We start from the raw sequence: 14,296 nt of genomic DNA on the forward strand, positions 1-14,296 counted from the left end.
TCCTGGGGGCCCCGGAACATGGATTTTGATTTGGTGTTATGGCCCCTGTAAGGCAGAGTGTAAAACCTAATTGTAAAGTTAAAAAGCAGCTTGTGAGAAGCAAAAATCCACGTTTGCCATCTCACTGAGTCCAGTGAGACCAATGATGGCGTCGGCCCCGGACCGAACTGCTCAACGGCTCCATGCTCACTAACGCAGTCCTGAAATGATGGCGTCGGCCCTGGTCTTCACTGGCCACCGGCTACATGCTCATTAACGCGGTCCTACAATGATGGCATCAGCCCTGGATTGCACTGGCCAATGGCTCCATGCTCACTAACGCAGCCCTGCAATGATGGCGTCGGTTCCGGACTGCACTGGCCAACGGCTCCATGCTCACTTACGCGGTCCTGCAATGATGGTGTCAGCCCCGCACTGCACTGGCCAACGGCTCCATGCTCACTAACGCGGTCTTGCAATGATGGTGTCGGTTCTGGACTGCACTGGCCTACGGCTACATGTTCACTAACACCGTCCTGTAATGATGGCGTCGGCCCCGGTCTGCACTGGCCAATGGCTCCATGCATGTATTGTAGCAGAAGGAGTCACTTGCAGTCCGCTTTCCTCCAGCCATAGCAGCGGTCTCACCGGACTCCTCCGGAGTGTTCTCTTTCTGAGAGCGGAACCTGAAGGTCCGATGTCATCATGTGTTCTCCTCCCTGCCTTGCCGAACTGTCATTCCTGTACTGGCGTGTGAAGTTTTGTATCACAAGAAGTAAAGTTCCAGTCACGGCCCGTTCCCAGTGATTGGGGTATTTAAGCACAACAGTGTGTGGACTCTATTCTATCTACTGCTGGATGATCAACGGTGTGAAGGAACGGTGGCGTCACGAGTGACATCTTCTATGGTCCACTCAACACTATACGGGTAACCGCTGTCCCAGCATTGCCTGGAAGAGGCCTAGAAGTGTTTTGGCCAAGGTTCCATGCGTCCCTCCAGGAAGGAGTTTGGTAGAGCCACCGTGACAAGTGCCATCTCTACCCCGCCGGCTCCTCAGTGTGGGCCTTGTGTCTCGGTCAATGCAACCCCAGCGGGACAGCCATTTGTCCCGCCTACAGAATGTCTGGTTACCATTAAAGTGATTACCAGCCGGGATGCCGCGGCCAGATGCACGCACTGACGGCGGGAGCGCTGACAGCGGTAGGCCTATGGAGGAGGTGAGGGGGAGCGCCGCACAGTATGAAATACGCTGTGGATACGCTGCTGATTTCCAGTCAAAATCCGAAGCAATGATATAGATTTTGACTGTTTTTTGGATGCAGAAATGCTGCAGAATTTGCTCCTGGTCTTTTTCGAACCGATCCTGTACCTTTTGTAATGACAGAGGTAAAATCACACATTGTGATAAGCCCCACCCCTGACCACACCCCTTTGTCATGCTTTAACCCTGGAAAATCTGGTCACCTTATTATAGGTGTGATACGGCATAGGTGCATGCATAGATAAGGCTCGGACCCCGGTTATAGCATTGCTTCAGGGGGTAAGCAGTGTGCTTACGTAGGCTCATTAGGTACCTATGGATGTATATAACAGACCCCTGACTCCGTGTTCTGTCATGCAGGGTCCTTACAGCCGTGTGCATGAGGTCAGCCCAAGACTGAACGTTATCCCCCTATTCTGTAGATGGGGATAAGTGATGGATCACTGGGGGTCCTACTGCTGGCGCTCCCACTGACCCTGAGAACAGAAGTCCCTTGTCTCCTAGGTCAAGCATATACACTTCTGCTCCATTCATCTCTATGGGACTGACGGAGATGGCTGAGTGCTCAGCGGGCCCATAGAGATGAATAGAGCAGTAGTGGACATGCTTATCTGTCACTCCATTCATACGGGGGCACTCTCATTCTCATGATCGGTGGAACTCCCAGCAGTCAGACCCCCACCAATTAGACTCTTATCCCCCATCCCAGCAGTCAGACCCCCACCAATTAGACTCTTATCCCCCATCCCAGTGTAGTGGCCCGGAGTTAACGGGGCCCTTTTCATAATGTATGAATGCATTTGTCTCGTGCCTATGTGTTGTCAGTGTCTTATATGTTGCATGAGTATGATGTGTATTGCATAGCTGCAGCACTGAATGGGTTAACTGGCATGTGAGATGTCCGGAAAATGTATCTTGTTCGTCACGTGATTGTGCTATATATATGCGATTGCAAGGTGATATGCAAGGGTCTTCTGTTGCAGCGCCCCAGAGGGGATACCCTGGACACCTGGCTAACATGAGGGGCTGGGAGGGTAAAGTGCTGACGTGTCACGGTGGCACTTACCATGCTCTGGTCCCATAGGGATGACACACTACCAAGGCCAGTGTAGATTGCTGGTCAATAGAGATGAGCGAGCACCAAAATGCTCGGGTGCTCGTTACTCGAGACGAACTTTTCGCGATGCTCGAGGGTTCGTTTCGAGTAACGAACTCCATTGAAGTCAATGGGCGACCCGAGCATTTTTGTATATCGCCGATGCTCGCTAAGTTTTTCATTTGTGAAAATCTGGGCAATTCAAGAAAGTGATGGGAACGACACAGCAACGGATAGGGCAGGCGAGGGGCTACATGTTGGGCTGCATCTCAAGTTCCCAGGTCCCACTATTAAGCCAAAATAGCGGCAAGAGTGGGGCCCCCCCCCTCCCAACAATTTTTACTTCTGAAAAAACCCTCATTAGCAATGCATACCTTTGCTAAGCACCACACTACCTCCAACAAAGCACAATCACTGCCTGCATGACACTCCGCTGCCACTTCTCCTGGGTTACATGCTTATAGCCGGTTCCACTGAAAGCAATGGGCTGCTGGCGTGCGCGGGATGAATTGTCGGGAAGGGCTTAAATATAGAAGCCCTTCCCTGCAATTCATCCAGAAATGTGTAAAAATAAAAAAAAAATATATATACTTACCTTGTCCCAGCAGACGGAGTTCAGCGCAGCCTACAGTGGGTGTGAAGGGGGTGTGAGTCAGACCTGCCCCCTGATTGGCTCAGCGCTGAGTCTGACTCACACCCCCTTCACACCCACTGCTGGCCGCGCTGAACTCCGTCTGCCGGGACAAGGTAAGTATATATATTTTTTTTATTTTAACACATTTCTGGATGAATTGCAGGGAAGGGCTTCTATATTTAAGCCCTTCCCGACAATTCATCCCGCGCACGCCGGCAGCCCATTGCTTTCAGTGGAACCTGCTGTGTTGCCGGCTCCATTGAATTCAATGGGCAAACATCGTTCTTCTCTGCCAAAGCTGTTACAGCTGTGGCAGAAAAGAAGGATTTGTCTTCTATATGTTCTCAATGGGGTCGGCGCTGCTGCCGCCGGCCCCATTGAGCGCATATGGAGAAGAGAACAGGAATCGCAGATCGCAGATAGGTGCGATCTGCGATTTCTGACTATGGCCTAAGAAGGACCGTTGGGGTTCTTGAAGCCTAAAATCAATCCTAACACTCTCCCTATAGTAGCTCCGGCACCAGCAGCACTGTCCCTGATCTCTGTCAGAATGCATCTGTGACGAGCCGCGGGAGGGGCCGATTTATATACTCGGGTGACACCTGATCTCGCCAGCCACTCACTGCAGGGGGGTGGTATAGGGCTTGAACGTTGCAGGGGGAAGTTGTAATGCCTTCCCTGTCTTTCTATTGGCCAGAAAAGCGCGCTAAGGTCTCAGAGATGAAAGTGAAAGTAACTCGAACATCGCGTGGTACTCGTCTCGAGTAACGAGCATCTCGAACACGCTAATACTCGAACGAGTATCAAGCTCGGACGAGTACGCTCGTTCATCTCTACTGGTCAAGCTTCGACACTCCTTTGACTGGGAGTGCCAATTAAGGGGATGAGGGGGGTAGTAGTAGATATCACTTGTGACGTCACCGTTCCCACACACTGTTAATCAATGCGGCGTAGTAGTAACACAGAGACTTGTGCGTAGTACCTCGGGTCCTCAGGAGTGGTTAAGGCCTGGTAATAATAATAGTAATCTTTATTTGTATAGCGCCAACATATTCCGCAGCGCTTACAAAGACAGGGGGGATACAGAAAGACAAAAGTACAAAAATTACAGAACCACGGTTACATAGTAATCAGTTGATGGAAACAGTAGGGGTGCGGGTCCTGCTCCAACGAGCTTACATACTACAAGTAATGGGGTGATACAGAAGGTAAAGGGCTGGAGATGTGCACGGTATGGCGGGGTGGAGTGTGAGGGATGCTATACACATAGACATTGGTCAGACATTTAGCAGTGTGACGGCAGAATCGGTATGACTGCAGGGGCAGTTGATGGTGGCTGGCAAGGATTGCAGTCAGTAGGTCAGGGAGCATGTTATCAGGCGGAGTACAGAGGGGTTTGTTTGGGGAATGCGGTATGCCTCCGGTATAACTTTCACTTGGAGAAAACTTGTATAACAGGTAATTACAGGTATAATTTACCTGTAGCAGTTACAGGCTAGAGCTCAGAGGTTGGGAGGAAACACAGGATGAATACGCTTCTACAGTCCACGTTATCTATATGTCACTGGTCCTGAAATTGTGAGCACTCCGAAGAAGGAAAAGGGTGGGGGGTCACTCCACAGACACTCTGGCAGACAAAATTACTCCAGAAGACGGCTTAGCCTAAATGCACCCCACACAACATCCACGTGGGCTTCACAATTAAGTACCTCTGTACAGTGATCCTAATGACGGACAGCTGCATAGGAAAAACGCCTGTGTTGTGAATAGGTACCTGTTTTTGTAATACTGGGGTTGTGTGCTCTTTCTCTCTGGCAGGGACTCACTCCTCTCACATCCACGCTCCAGACACTATGGGTAGTCGCTCTTCTTCCTCCATCTTCACCAACATGGAAGCTAAAGGTGCTTCCATGCGGATCTATGTTAGCACTCTGTAGCAGGCAAGATGGAAGATTTACTCACATTTATAACCTCACTTATACCACATGACACAGTAGCATAGATACATTCAGCAGACAGAGCTGACAGGCAATGATTTTATCACAGTTAACCCTTCAGATGCTGCAGCTGTGCAACACACATACAGTAAATGACATGACAGTTACATGTATGACATTTATGGAGGGGACCAGGATGTTGTTCTGGGACAATACACTGTCTTCTGTTCTGGTCTTGCAAGGGAGAGGAGCGTCTGGAGTTCGGCAAGTGAGCCAGACAGACATCTTCAGTTCTGTGTGGACCAGAATTGAAGAGGCTGAAAGGTGACCCCAGCCTTCCCTGGGCCAGCTTTACCCAGGAGATGCCAGTGGTGTCCTTGACCACTGAAGAGAGGAGAGTGAGAGTGCAACCGCCATGCAGCTTGGAGTGATGGCCTGCCAAATGTGAGTGCTGACCGGTAGAGAGCTGGCGAGTTTGTTGTGGGAACAGAACCTTGCAGATAAATTGGACTGTGGATTCTTCTGATAGCCTGTGATTACCTCCCGGTTGCACTACTGTGTGATTTTGCACCATTTTCCTGTTGGCGTGAGTTTATATTATTGTTGGACTGTAAATACTTTTTCAAGTAAAGGAGCGCTGCCGACCGTTCCCGCTTTGCTTTAAACATTGCCCTGTGTGTGGACTACTTATTTTTTTACCATCTGGATTCACCGAAGAGGAAGGAACGGTGGCGTCACGAGTGACAGGACATTAAGTTAAACCGCCACCAAAGGGTTCTCCCATGTGAAGGTTCCTCCAGCAGTAACTTGGACAGGTCCCTTACTACCCTCCCGGGAGAAAATAGTAGAGTCCCGTGACAAAGCCCAACTCTACCCCGCTATCTCCTCGGCTGTCGGCCCACTCCTCGGACTCTGCACCAGCAGGCAGACCCCCACCATTTAGACAATTATCCCCCATACCAGCAATCAGACCCCACCAATTAGACACTTATCTCCCATCCCAGCAGGCAGACCCCCACCAATTAGACACTTATCCCCCATCCCAGCAGTCAGACCCCCACCAATTAGACACTTATCCTCCATTCCAGCAGTCAGACCCCCACCAATTAGACAGTTATCCCCCATCCCAGCAATCAGACCCCACCAATTAGACACTTATCCGCCATCCCAGCAGTCAGACCCCCACCAATTAGACACTTATCCTCCATTCCAGCAGTCAGACCCCCACCAATTAGACAGTTATCCCCCATCCCAGCAGTCAGACCCCCACCAAGTAGACACTTATCCCCCATCCCAGCAGTCAGACCCCCACCAATTAGACACTTATTCCCCCATCCCAGCAATCAGACCCCACCAATTAGACACTTATCTCCCATCCCAGCAGGCAGACCCCCACCAAGTAGACACTTATCCCCCATCCCAGCAGTCAGACCCCCACCAATTAGACACTTATTCCCCAATCCCAGCAGTCAGACCCTCACCAATTAGACACTTATCCCCCATCCCAGCAGTCAGTCCTCCACCAATTAGACCCTTTTCCCCATCCCAACAGTGAGACCCCCACCAATTAGACATTCCTCATCCCAACGGTCAGATCCCCACCAATTAGACACTAATTCCCCATCCCAGCGGTCAGCCCCCCACCAATTAGACTCTTGTCCCCCATCCCAGCGGTCAGACCCCCGCCAATTAGACACTTATCCCCCATCCCAACAGTAAGACCCCCTCCAATTAGACATCCCCCATTCTAGCGGTCAGACTCCACTAATTAGACACTTATCTTCTATCCCAGTCTTGAGATAACTGCCTTAAAACAGATTTTTATAAATTATCTAAAAGCGCTGCGGAATATGTTGGCGCTATTCAAATAAGATTCATATCAGTTTCTATGCTGATAATCCAGAATATCTGATAATCCATCGACTATCCTGATGCTGATGAAGCACATTAACAGGAAGTCTTGTGAGATACATTATAAATCAGCCTAAAGTGGTTTTCCGGTCACATGGACAACGAATGGCATGTGACGGCTTGCCGCGTCTTCCGGGCTCCGTGCGGCGGGGCCGCAGCGCTGGACGGTCAGCCGCGGGGATAGCTGAGTGTTCAACTTCTCTTCATTTTAACCCTGTATAATTTTTTTTTATGTCCAGGAAAATCCCTTTAAGGAATATTCCTATTGCCTACAGACAGCTCTCAGCTACTGCGGTCTGCGCCCCCGTGAGCTGACAATCCTGCATTGGCGGCCTTCAGCCGGTATCGTCTGCGATTCCCTCCATACGGCCATAGGAACAGGCTGCCGGTGTGATGATGATGATGATGATGTCTCGGAGCCCACACATATGAGACCTGCATTACATATGGCACATAAGCCCACGTAAGCATCGGCCCGTCAGCCTGGATGCTCTGACTTGTTCACCGTGTGACCCACGTGTTCCTGGTGACCTTTAGTGTCTCGAAAGCTCAAACCCGTAGATGGCAAGTGGAGCGGAGGTTTTTACTTAATGCTGCCGGAAACCAGAACGTGGCGGGGTTTCCCTTTACTCTTACTGAAAGTGCAGACTGCTGGCTGCCCACCTCCTTGGTGCTGCGGTGAATCCCCGTCTGCAGCGCTGCCGTGATGGTGACTGAGTGGTTGGCTTCTGAGATTACTCGCTAGGAGTATTTTTAACATTTGGCTGCCACCATGATGCTCATTTACAGTATAGACTGGGAGATTTCGGTTTTAAAAGCGTTGTGAAATAGCGGATGTGCCGCCGCTGCCACGCCGCTGACCCATCTGGTTTGGCGATACTTCTGAAAAAAAATACCTGAGGATTCCTTTGCATTTCACCTTTTAGCCCCTCCAATAGGCATATAGTGCTAGCTGCGGGGCGCCTGGCCGTTACCCCAAGAGTAATCTTGGTCCAGTAGCATCTTAGCATGATGAGGAGCCGTGACCATCAGCCATTGTGAATGGTAGATCTTATGGTATCTACACTGACCGCTCGTTCTTACCCCCCCTCCTAGTAGCGTTGGACTTTTCATCGTGGTGTAGATTCCAATAGATGATGAAACGGTTCTGCAGGAATATCGGCCCCTGCGGACAGCAAGCCTTTTGTAGTAGCCGCAGATTAGATGGCGGTGCTGACATGTTCTGACCGGCTGACAGGAAGGGGTCAGCGATTCATGCTGCTTGCTCCAAATTCTGACCTCCCATCAGCAACAGAAATCTGGATCCATCTGACCAGGGGATGTTTTTCCGCTGCTCAGTTATACAAGTTTTACACTCTTTTGCCCCCTGGAGTCTCGTCTTTGTTTCTCTTAGACACAATGGCGCTGGAACTGGTCGTCCGCTGTTATAACCCATCATTGCTAAGTAGCGGTGAGTTGTGCGTTCGGACATGTTAGTTGGAGCTCCAGCGTTGTATTCAGCTGACTGTGCAGCCTGTTGGTCAGAACAATTCCTGACATCCTCCTCCGACCCCTTTCAGTGATGAGTTATTTCCTTCTACAGGATCCCCTTTCGCTGGATGTTTTCCTCGATCGCGTCATTCTCGGTACACTCTCCACACCGTTACATGAGAAAAACCCCTGTGGTTGGCAGTCAGGCCCCGGCTAGTCTATCACCGATGACTGACCTCGTTGGAAGTCGCTCCAATCGCTGGATTCTTCCATCTAATGTGAATTCACACTGAAACTGCTCCACAGAAAACTCGTCACGTGATTTTATGCTGCACTCCGGGGTCACGGGGAGAATTACCATACAGGGAAGTGGCAATCATGAAAGTTCTGGGGTCTCTAATAAAGTTCTGGGGGCTCCAGTCTATGCATTTGGCACAATACAATAGTTTTATGTAAAACAAAATCTGTTCGGGGCGCGTCTGACAACAGACTCATCGACTGTTTCCAATGACAACAACTGTGACTGCAGCTCTGAAGTGTCATATATTATATAACTCAGGATCAGCACAAATAAGTCATATTTGCCAATTTGCACAGCCTTCTTCATGTCTGATATGTATATACAAGCTGTACAACCGCTCCATCCCCATGCCTATTATGTGCCCGGGTGGCGCTGTGTGTCTCGAGTTCTCGCAGTGCACAGCCCTTCGGCAGCGCGAGGCTTCTAGCACTCTTCTACAGTCTCATTAGTTCACAGCTAGTTTGCACATGTAGCATTTTGGAAGCTTTTCAAAGGAACGAGCAGCCCCCCCATAAGCTCGGGAAGACTTGACTGTACCCTTTCCAAAAGAGCATTCTCTCATGCACATTTTGGAAATATGTGAGACCAAGAAAAATAAAAGTTAGAGGGGGAAAAATCCCATTTCTCTCCTGCGTGAAGAGTCATCCCTTTTATTTGAGAGCAACATGTTGATTTATGCGATACTTTTGTTGCTAAGAGCGGACAGTCGCCCGGATCAGTCGCTCTGGCACCGGATTCTCAGGCCCGGATCAGTCGCTCTGGCACCGGATTCTGAGGCCCGGATCAGTCACTCTGGCACTGGATTCTCAGGCCCAGATCAGTCGCTCTGGCACCGGATTCTCAGGCCCGGATCAGTCGCTCTGGCACCGGATTCTCAGGCCCGGATCAGTCGCTCTGGCACCGGATTCTCAGGCCCGGATCAGTCGCTCTGGCACCGGATTCTCAGGCCCAGATCAGTCGCTCTGGCACCGGATTCTCAGGCCCGGATCAGTCGCTCTGGCACCGGATTCTCAGGCCCGGATCAGTCGCTCTGGCAGCGGATTCTCAGGCCCGGATCAGTCGCTCTGGCACCAGATTCTGAGGCCCGGATCAGTCGCTCTGGCACCGGATTCTCAGGCCCGGATCAGTCGCTCTGGCACCGGATTCTCAGGCCCGGATCAGTCGCTCTGGCACCGGATTCTGAGGCCCGGATCAGTCGCTCTGGCATTGGATTCTCAGGCCCGGATCAGTCGCTCGGGCACCGGATTCTCAGGCCCGGATCAGTCGCTCTGGCACCGGATTCTGAGGCCTGGATCAGTCGCTCTGGCACCGAATTCTCAGGCCCGGATCAGTCGCTCTGGCACCGGATTCTCAGGCCCGGATCAGTCGCTCTGGCACCGGATTCTCAGGCCCGGATCAGTCGCTCTGGCACCGGATTCTGAGGCCCGGATCAGTCGCTCTGGCACCGGATTCTCAGGCCCGGATCAGTCGCTCTGGCACCGGATTCTGAGGCCCGGATCAGTCGCTCTGGCATCGGATTCTCAGGCCCGGATTAGTCGCTCTGGCACCGGATTCTCAGGCCCGGATCAGTCGCTCTGGCACCGGATTCTGAGGCCCGGATCAGTCGCTCTGGCACTGGATTCTCAGGCCCGGATCAGTCGCTCTGGCACCGGATTCTCAGGCCCGGATCAGTCGCTCTGGCACCGGATTCTCAGGCCCGGATCAGTCGCTCTGGCACCGGATTCTCAGGCCCGGATCAGTCGCTCTGGCACCGGATTCTCAGGCCCGGATCAGTCGCTCTGGCACCGGATTCTCAGGCCCGGATCAGTCGCTCTGGCACCGGATTCTCAGGCCCGTGACTCATCTGGTGATGTAGCATCTGCATTTTTTATAGAAGGAGGAACACGGCGGCGTTGTTGTATCAGCACTTTCACAATGAATAGTTACAAATGATGCAAATATCTCAAACTGAGAAGTGTATTTATAGCCGCTCTTACTTCTGAGAACTCCGAGGTGGTGAGTGTGTTGTACTTTGCTCTGACCACTTGCGGGCTGCTCGATCTCGCGGCTCCGCAGTAATATTGGATCGTGTAATTATGATTGCTTCAAAATGTTTTTGCTTTCTTAAACTTGTAAGGTAGGAAGCCAAGCAGCAGAAAGTACCGGGGAAAATTGGAAGTCAATAAAGGGGAAGATCCAATCATATTGTCAGCACAATGTCAGCACATTTTTTTTACATCAAAACAGCCAAAAATAAATAAAAAGAGCCAAAAACATAAAGAGGTTTTCTGAGTAATTTTTATTTACATTTGCCCACCTCATGCCTTAAACAACCCATCGTGGCACCGGAGTGCCGTTTCGGTGCTCCGGTGCCAAGTCTTGTGACCTGTGATGGCAGCTGGTCTTTGGCCCTGTTGATGTGCCATGTACAGGACACACGGGCTTCTAATGGAGAACCCCAGGCCTGTTTACAGAATGCCACTGATGGCATCCCAATGTGAGTCCTCTTATTAGCTGTAGTGGTCGTGTGGACAAACAATCACATGACTGCTGCACCAAATGGGCCAGAGGATGTGAGCGGCGGGAAACTTTTTAAATAGGAAAATGCCTTTAGGGCGCGTTCACACGGCACTGAATTACTCCAGATTTTGTCGTATATCTGCAGCAGATTTCACCCCTTAAATTCTTTCGGAAGGGCGAAATCTATTGTGGATCTACAGCTATGTGTGAGCTCACCCTTAAAGTACTTTCCAGGACTAGGATCAGGATCTGTCACCAAGTGACCCCTGCCAATCAGCTGTTTGAAGAGGCCGCAGAGTTTGGATGAGCATTGAGGAGCTCTTTTCAGGTCTGTGATATCACATTCATTCATCACTTGACCTGTGTACAGCTCATTCCCATTCAAATGAATAGTACTGAGCTGCTATACCAGGTACTACCACTATGAAATGTACAGTACTGTGCCTGGTATGCACTAAAGAGGCTGCAGTGATCACCTGAGCACCGCGGCCTCTTTAAATAGCTACCTTCTGCATACTTCTCGCCAGCAGTGCATGGCTTACATTCTGCAGCGCTCCAAGCTCAGTTGTAGGACTTGGGCACTTTCCTCCCTATTTAGCTGAGCTGGGAATCCTCCCTCATTGCCTGAGTGTTGATGTGTGTATGACTCAGACACCTAGCACAGGTCTTGTCTCTGACAATTGTCTGTGCTTATCTGGTACTTGTTTCTGTACTCGTTTGTTTGCTGCTCCCCTGTCGTTGTACAGTTCCTGCCTCTGTCCTTGTTGTCCGTCTTTCTGTCTTTTGCCTTGTCGGTGTGCACTTGTTCACTGTCTTCCTGTCCGTGCACCATTCTCGGTCCTGCCCTGTCTTATTGGTGTGTACAGTAGTGTGTTTTATCAGGGATGGTTAGGCCAAAGAGGATCACAGTGGCGCCGCCCTTGTAGGGATACTTACCCCACTTTTAGGCAGCGGTTCCCCCATCTCCCTGACTAGCAAAAGGCAAGATTTCCCATCTGACATTGGTCATAGGTCAGTCTGTTTCACACCACCTTGTACTGGTGCCTATGACCAAGAGGGGTCAGCTGCCAGACATTCCGGGACTAGCCCAAGCCAAACTGGCAGGTTGACTCAGTGAGTCCACACTCACTGTCCCTAACAGTAATTAAACTTTTACAGCAGGACAAATTTGACAATATCAATAATATGCCGGTGAAGTGATGGAGAATTTCCAGTTGTGGCATTAAAATTATATTTGTCAGCATGTCGTTGAGCTTAATAGGATGGGAATAGTCGTTCAGGACCGACATCTGTTAGCCAGAACGGAGAGCAGCTCTTGAGAGGGTTTCACGCTCTGGAGGGCCCCACACCTTTGTACCTAGCACAGCCCATTTACTTCAGTTTGAACTGTGTAGTTCATAGCCTCCGCTGTGGAGGCGCTGCAGGAGACTGTACAAGTTTACAGAGGACCGCTTGGGCTCCTAGGAGCCCGACAACCAGCGGTAGATTCACCAAGCAAAATGCATTAGTCTAGAAGATAAAATGGTAACAAAACGTGGTGTCTATATAGTGTCCATATAGTGACCGCCAACTTTATTGTGGCGTCATATAATGCGCCAGATTTATTGGGGGAACTTTTTTTAATTTTCAATTTCTCTCCCCCCCCCCCCCCTTTAAAAAAACCCTACCTCCTTTATTCAGCCATTGACGTTGCTGTGTGAGGGTGGTTTTTCCGGGGTGTGTTGTGGTTTCAGTGGTTCTATTTAATTACCATATAATTTACTGAAAAACGTAAACGTTTCTAAGGATTGAAATAGAAAAAAAGAACAAATGTTTTTATAGCGCACACACTGCAGCAAAAAGGCCTGATCCCTTTGTTCTGTGGGTCGGTACGATCACGGCGATGGCAAATTTATATATATATTTTTTTTGCTGTTCTACTTTTCAAAATATTTTTGAAAAAACGTTAAATTCTTTTCCGCTGCCATAACTTGTTCCCTCAGAGTAGTTGCATGAGGGCCGCTCTTTGGGGGACGTCCTGCAGCTTCTATTGATACCATTTGTGAGTCCAGGTGACTTTCTGATCGCTTCTTGTACCATTTTTTCTTGAAGACGAGGTGGCCAAAAAGGTGTTACTTTGATCGATCAGCCTTTTTATGGACACAGCGATACCAAATATGTTTTTTGTTGTTGGTTTGCTTTTTTATTCTAAATATGGGAAAAGTTTTTTCTATTTAACTTTTAATACCTTTTATTTCTTCTAATAGTAAAACTTTCCTTTTCACTTATTTTTATGTAGATTTTTTTCGGCCCTATAGGGGGCTTTAATTTGCGATCACTTGATCATTCCTGCAGTATAATGTAATACCATAGTGTTGCATTATACTGCGATCTGACAGGCATTCTGTATAATATAGGCAATCAGCCGTGACAGCGCTGGGGGCCTTCAGGAGTACAAAAGGTGTACTTGTCATGGATGATCAAATGACCCCCCGACTCTTTTTGGCCCAATGACTCTTCTCCGCTGATTTGCATACGTCACATGACGACTTTGCAACCAACCTAATTGCAGAGGTACATGGGCTCATTAGGGACCTTTCACATGGGATGGAATAGGCCGCACAAAACACCAGAAGCTACGATTTTGGTCCCTGAATACGGAAAATAGGACATGCTGCGGTCCTACTGACTGAATACATTGATTTCATTCAATGGGTCCGCGTGCTGCCCGTATTCATAGGGAATCTGGACAGAAAATACAGCGGAGTGATTGGGCCCTTAATGCGGGATGATGACTGATATATTCTAACCAAGTATCCAGCAGGAACGACATGAGCGAACCAGACCCACAGCTCCGCTCATCTGCCCCACAGAACGCTGCTAGATAACCAGCCACGTCTCGCAGGCTGTCACAATTAACCGTATATTATCCCTCCGCACCAGTCTTGATGTGCCTAAAAATCCCGACGCTCACAGCCAAAAATAGCGTTTTTTTTCCCCAGCTTTGATTAATTCATTAATTTTAGTTTATTCGCAAGGAGATTAGTGGACAGAGAAATCTGGGCCAGAATGTAATGGGAAGTGTTTGATAGCATTGGAACCTGCAGGCATATTGCTTAGTGTTGATATTTCAATTATATTTGGGAACCATGCACAGATTATAAATTGTAAAAGCCATCGCTGAATTAATGCAAAATCCTTGAAAGTGACATAAATTGCACCATTTCT

This window comes from Eleutherodactylus coqui, chromosome 8 (assembly GCF_035609145.1).
Source record: "Eleutherodactylus coqui strain aEleCoq1 chromosome 8, aEleCoq1.hap1, whole genome shotgun sequence".
NCBI classification, from domain to species: Eukaryota; Metazoa; Chordata; class Amphibia; order Anura; family Eleutherodactylidae; genus Eleutherodactylus; species Eleutherodactylus coqui.